Source organism: Camellia sinensis, chromosome 1 (assembly GCF_055761805.1).
Source record: "Camellia sinensis isolate YWXY chromosome 1, ASM5576180v1, whole genome shotgun sequence".
NCBI classification, from domain to species: domain Eukaryota; kingdom Viridiplantae; phylum Streptophyta; class Magnoliopsida; order Ericales; family Theaceae; genus Camellia; species Camellia sinensis.
Window position 1 is genome coordinate 252,632,656 of NC_138961.1, and position 7,423 is coordinate 252,640,078.

Genomic DNA, 7,423 nt, shown 5'->3' on the forward strand with positions numbered 1-7,423 from the left:
CATGTTTATGATGCTGTGTTGATTTTCTCTGACATTTAATTTTTAATGTCAAATTTTCTCTGGCATGTCCAATTTTCTGTAATTTTCCCTTATCTGTAATTTTCTCTGGCATCTCCAATTTTCTCTTTTCTGTAATTTTTTCCCTTATCTGTAATTTTCTCTGGGATTTAATGTTGACATCTTTATGTTTTAATCATTGTCTAGAAATGGCAAAGCGTAAAAGCAACGAAACACCGGAAACACCAAGCAAAAAACAAAAACTCTCTCAGTCTTCTTATGGGCTAATATCAAAAATCAGCAGCAAAACACTAGAAACACCAAGCAAGAAAGAACCACTCTCTCAGTCTTCTTATCATCTAAGATCAAAAACCAGTAGCAAAACACCACAAACTCCTCACCAAAACACACAAGTCTAAGGTGATGAAGCAACTAGCATCCAGATGAGTACCCCAACTTCAAAAGACTCAAACTCAAGGGGGAAAAAACCTGTTAAACTCCACAGAAAGAGAGCTCACTACAGCATTCAATTCCGATCCAACTTCTCATTTGTCGTCTCCTTTTTTCAAACACTTAAATTCAATTCAAAACAACTTCTAGAGCTTTAAAAGACCCCATTCTGGTATTTGATCCAAGCTCTAACCACTGGAAGGATGGATCCAAAGAAATCTAGGAAATCCGATGATGACGTAGTTGCCATAATCCAATGTTACAATGAAAAAATAAAAGCATTCACAGTTGGTAAGAAGAACCTGACCTTTACAACAAATGACATGACCTTGATTTTTGGTTTGGAGGAGGTAAAAGAGCCATGTCATTAAGATACTCTAAAAAGCCAAAATCTGCATTCCTCAGGAGAAGATTCCAAAAGGACACAAGGCTCACTGGTCCTGTTCTTAAAAATGCCTTAGTCAAAGCAATGAAAGGCAAGCAACCAACTGACTTCAAAGATGTAACAATCATTGTTACATTGTACTTGCGTCTCACTCTATTTTTTGCAACAAGTGGGAATTCGATAGGTTGGGTTTTTATAAAGTATGTGGAACCTCTTGAATCAATGAAACAGTATGATTGGCTGAAAGCAATCACATCAATATTGATTGATTCTATCATGGCATTGCACAAAACTCCAGAAAAAGTTACGGGGTGTGTCATTGCATTGCTGGTAAGTATAATATCCATTTAAATTTGTAGTTATCATACTTACAAATTTGTGCGTTTAGAAAATTTTATTTACTTTAATTTTCATCACAGTATTGGCTATGTGAATATGCAACTATCATTGACTCGGAAGACAGTAACACAACTGACTTCCCAAGATGTGCCAAGTGGAACCTGCAAACCTTGACGAAATAGCTGCAGAAGACACCAGTCCACTCTCTTGCACCTTGACATGTTAGATTCCTATTGCTACTGAAATCTCAGTGAAATTCCAAAATTTGTCTGACTACTACGTTGTTTCCCTCCTTGTGCATTGATTGATTAAGATCAATTTTCTCTGAACTATCAATTTATGTTTTCTTCTTTGGTTACCACTGGTCTATTTCTGCCATTGTAATCAATTTTCTCTGCCATCCAAATTTTTCTGACCGCAATTGTAACACATTAACTTATATGCCCTGATTGATTTTCTCTAATATCTAAATTATGTTAGTTGTTTCATAATTTTCTCTGACCCATAAAATTTTATCTCCTTGTGTGTAATTTTCTCTGCCCAAAACTTATGTGCCTTGCATCTTTGATAAACACTGTTTATTTCTACCCTTCTAATGAATTTTCTCTGGAATCCAAATTTCTCTGACACAATTATAGTAAAACATTAACTTATATGCCTTGATTGATTTTCTTCGATATCTAAATTATGTTGTTTGTTTAATAATTTTCTCTACCTCGTGAAATTAACTCATTGTCTCTAATTTTCTCTGGCCCATACAATTTTCTCTGAAGTTTGTTTCCCATTAGTATCATTTAGATGAATTTTATTTTCCTTATTTGAATTTTTTCTCTCAGTGAATTTTGTAACATTTCTCTAATAAAAGAGTCTCCTGTTACAGATAGATAACAAGCAGCTAGTCAAAAACCCATTAGAGGAGTTCTGTCTTGGCAAAAAGACGAAGAAAGAATCAAAAAAGGTAATTGTCAAATTCAAGGAGACATTACAAGATCCATCTGAAGATGGAGGAAATGAACAAGCAGAAGGCAACGTAGAAGAATACGAAGCCAGCAATGGACAAGAACATCAAGCAAGCAGCAGAGAAGAAGAAACCAGAGAAGAAAGTGAAGAAATAGATGCAGAAGACAAAGAACAAAATGAACAGAAAGAAGAAGACAGTGAACAAGAAGATGAAGAAGAAGATGAACAGCAAGAAGAAAACAAGGAGGAAAGTGATGAAGAAGAACATAATGAGCCGATGTACCAACAACGTGATAATATTTGTGGCTCAACAATGCATCCGCCTGAAGAATTTGAGGAAACAAATAATGCCCAAATTGCTGATCTATGTCAAAGACTGAAGGCACTTTTTCAATCTAAAAAAGAATAAGAGAGAAATTAGATTGAATTACTTGCTGAAAAGGATATTTCAATAAGAATCCTGACATCACTTAACTCAGAACTTCAAGAAAAAGAAAGCACAATCCAAATGAAACTAAGGATGTTGGAGGTTGAAAAAACAGACGATACAAAAACAATTCAACAGTTGAGGTGTTCAAATTCGGAGCTTGAAACTGAAAATGTTAAATTGCATAAACAAATTCAAGAACTATCCGTCCAACTAGCAACATAACCATACCGAACACCAACACAACTTCAACCACAAGGTCAGTGAAAATCTTGAGCCTCAAAAAGTTATGTCCTTGTGTCAACAAAACTCAGAGAAATTTCTATTTATTATAATTTTCTCTGTCATTAGTAATTTTCTCTAGAAGTTATATTTCTCTAAACACATTAGTTATATTTCTACTGCTCATTTCATTTTCTCTGTATATTTTCTTATTCCATTTTTGGGGCTTATTTGATTTTCACTGTGTATAGTTGGAATGCATGTGGAACAACAACCAACAATCCAACAAGAACAAATGGCACACAAAGAACAACCGAAACAAAAGACAAAAGTTTATGGCAACTGCAAAATATTGAATCAAATAAATTTACATATTGAAATATCATCTGTTACTTCAGAGAAATTTCACTTTTCCTAATATTTTCACTGTCTACAGTAAAAAAAGATCCAACATCAATGATAAAAAATTTAAAGGCAAAAGAAAGGAAGGAAAAGCAGCATGATCCAGAATTTCAATATCTCAAAGTTGCGAAAGTGACTAAAGCTTCAAAACAAGCTGCAAAGCAAGCTGAGCAAAGCACGAAGGACAAAGAAGTGCTTGATGTTGATGCGTACGTCTTGCCTCAACCTATAAACATCAGAAAATCTTGGGTCTTCCACAAACTCTTCCGATTTCAAGATTGATAAAAGATCATGTAAAAGACATCTTGCAACACATATCAAATGTGTCTGGGCTTGAGTAAGTACAACAAACAAAATAGAAGATAACAAATAACAAATTACAGACTTATATTGCATTAACAACAATTCAATCTCTTCTTTGTCATCTTGTAGGGTTTTAATTTGGACAAGTGAGTTGAATCTCATTACCTTTGAAGACATCGGAAACCTAATAAAGCAAAAAGAAATTGTCAACAATGTAAGTCTTTTCCTTTCATCAAAATTTCTCTGCAATGTTCCACCAGCCTTTATAAACCAATATTACAATTATAAATCATATTTTTCAGGTCATTGATGGCTATGGAGAGATCCTTTTGGCTGACCAAATAAGAGAAAGACAATAACCAACCTCATTTTTTTTCACATCCATGAGCTTAGTATGTTACTACTATTTTATTTGATTTTCTCTGGAATTTACTTACTACTTTCTCTTCTTAAGATACTTCTTGAAGCCAGTTGTGTCACTAGTCATAACAAAACCATTTTTTGATTTTCTCTGAACACAGAATTTCATCAAGATGACAGAAAATCAAACTTTTCGAGTGTCCTTATTTGACAAGCATATTGAAATAGCATGGAGGAACCTCCCAATAAATACTGGAGGTAATGAGAAGTCCACACATGGAAATCACTAGACCTTGCTTGTCCTAGACAAACAAGACAATTTATGGAGGTTTTACAACTCACTGAGGCCAAGGAGGGATGATGCAGAAGACAAATATGTCAAAAATGCAAAAAAATTGGTAACGAGTGCAAATTTCTCTGATCCATTATCATCTTTATGTGATGATAATTTTCATAGAATCCCATTGCTTTGTCCGTAAATTTCTCTGTTATTTAAAAATTATTTTTTTGCAGCATGATTACGTGGAGAATTTTTTGAAAGCTTGCCTTGAAAGAGACGCTCAATCACAACCCTCTTTCAAATTAATAAACTCACAAAACACAAGTTACGACTTTGAGTATGTCAACAATGCTCCACAACAAGAAAGTGATTCGTAAGTTTCATACATCTATAAATAAGATAATCTGATTTGCATGTTTCTTAAAACTAACTATACCTATAATTTGTATGCAGTCTGGATTGTGGCCTCTTTGTCTGCTATATAATGAAACAATATAGCAAGCATGAACCTATCAGCTCCAAATTGTCCACACAAGAGATAAGGTTGATGAGGGCAGAACTCATAAAGAGATTTGTGACCGAAGTTGGCCGGTCATGGACTGAATCAATTGAAATACCTCCAGAAGAACCACAAATGTAATAGTGAAACTAGTGAAATGAAGACAATGTACATATCCACACAGAGAAAATTATCTCACATATATGTATATATCCATACAGTATTAACCATTCAGTTTTTTGTTGATACATTGAAGGAATGATGCTCCTTGACATATATGTATATATCATTTCTTCACTAATCTAAATTTCTTTTTTTTTTTTATTTCGACTAATGTAAATTTCATACCTATCGATGGTTAAATATATATATATATATATATGTATTTTATTGTGATTCACAGAGAAAATTGTCTGCCAGAGAAAATTGTCTGCTGAAATTTCTCTGGTATGAACTACCTTAAATTCAACGAGAAATTTAACTTGTATCGTCCCAAGGGGATGCCTATATGATCATGTAATCTGTAATACTTTGTGTTGGTACAAAACAATCATCAAACTCAACAAAACACAAAGCGCACAATAATTTTATCTGCCACGAGAAAATTTCACTGCATGAATTTCAAATTTCAAAACATAATGCCCAGATAGTTTTCTCTGATGGTGAAAAATTTCTCTAGATGAAATTGACGGATTCGAATGGTGACAGAAAATGGAATTTCTGAGTTATGAATTTCTCTGGGTTGAGTGATTTGGAGAGGAGGAATTTCTTCGAGTTGATGAGGAAAATTTCTCTGGCTTTGACACAAATTTCTGAGTTGAAGTGAGTCCAGAGAAATTCTTCCCTGGTCCAGAGAAATTCTCAACTCAGAGAAATTTCAAAAGTACTTAATTTTGTTTCTTGGTTGTACAATAGTTTTTTGTATGCTCTGTCTGGTGTGCACGTTTCGTCAAATGACTAATATGATGCTACCAGAAATTCATAGAAAAATTTAACTCATATCTCGCCAAATAAGGTGCCTATATGATCATTCAATCTCTAATGCACTGTGTTAGTACAAAACAATTATCAAATTCAAAAAACACAATCCACACAGTACTTTTCTCTGCCATTGTCAAATTTATGTGGATGAATATGAAGCTTCAAAACACAATACACAAAATTTTCTCTGCCATAGGAAAATTTCTCTGGATGAATTTGACAGGTATTACAAACCCACTGCCTATAGTATATATCAACAAACACAATGCACACTTTAATTGATATTGGAAAATTTCTCTGGATGAATTTGATTGATATTATTATATACACTGTCTAAAAAATACATTTCACAAAACAAAATACACAACATAAATATCAAATGTATTATTCAATCAATAAAATGTATAATCCTCAACTATTTAACAAAGGTTCCTTGCATGTCCTCTTATTATGGTGACCAATACTCTCGCAACGACTACACTTAATCACCCTTTTAAACTCTCCAGTAGAAGCAATTCTGTTCTTCTTCGGCCACCCAGCAGGTCTCTTGCTCAATGGAGGTAAAATCATAGCATCTTCAATGCTACGCACAGGTTTTTCAACAGTTGGAACTGGGCCAATCGAAAACGAGTATGCTTGACGATACATATCAGCATGAAAAAATGGTTTAACAAATGAATTCAAATTCTTTCCACTCTTAAAAATTGCAGGAACAGCATGTTGACATGGATACCCATTTATTTTCCATTTTCGACATGAACAAGTTCTCAACCCAAGATCAACCATAACCGAAGGAAAACAATGCACTTCAAAGACATTATCAGATGATAAACTCACATTCCATGTCCTCCTATCCAAAAAAGACTTCTCCAACACACTATCCATACGAGGACACAGAATTTTATTCCATTTACTAGAGAGCAGCCTCCTATCAGACCTCATATTCATGATTTACAACCCTATCATGTCCACCAAATTTGTTATTGGCAAGTGCTGAGCTTCTCGTATCCATGAATTGAATGACTTAGCAACATTTGAATACATCTCACCATAACGTTTCCCCGCAAAATATGCATCACTCCAATTTTCATATGGTAAACTTCTCAAGAAAATGCTCACAATATTTCCTCCCTCACTTTTTAATTCATTTAACTTGAAATGAAATGATGCCTTTGTTGGAGCATATACACATTCTGAAAACTTGGACACAATCGTCTCCCTAACCAAATTTGTGTTTCCACATGACAACTTATCCCTCAAATTTCTCTTTAGATGTTCCAGACAAAATCCATGAAGGCAGTTAGGGAAAAATCTAGTAATTCCTACCACAATACCACAATGTCGATCTAATATGAAACTTATCACCCTTTCTGATCCCAATACTCCACTTAAATGTTCAAGAAACCAACACCAATTGTCTTTATTCTCAACATCAACAACAGCAAAAGCTACAGGAAAAAAACCTACAAAACAAATAGGAACAAGCATATTAGATATACACATGCAGAGAAAAATAGAACAATAAATAACCAGAGAAGTTTGACACTGCCAATATCCAAAGAAAATTCACTTAGTGCCCAACTCCGGAGAAAATTCACACATTGCAACATCCAGAGAAAATTGACTTAATGGCCAACTACAGAGAAAATTCACACAATCATAATATCCATAAAAAATTCACTTAGTGACCACCTACAGATACAATTCACACAATGACAATATCCAGAGAAAATTCACACACTGACCCAAATCCAGTGAAAATTCTCACAGTGGCCACAACCATAGAAAATCCACACAGTGGCCAAAACCAGAGAAAAT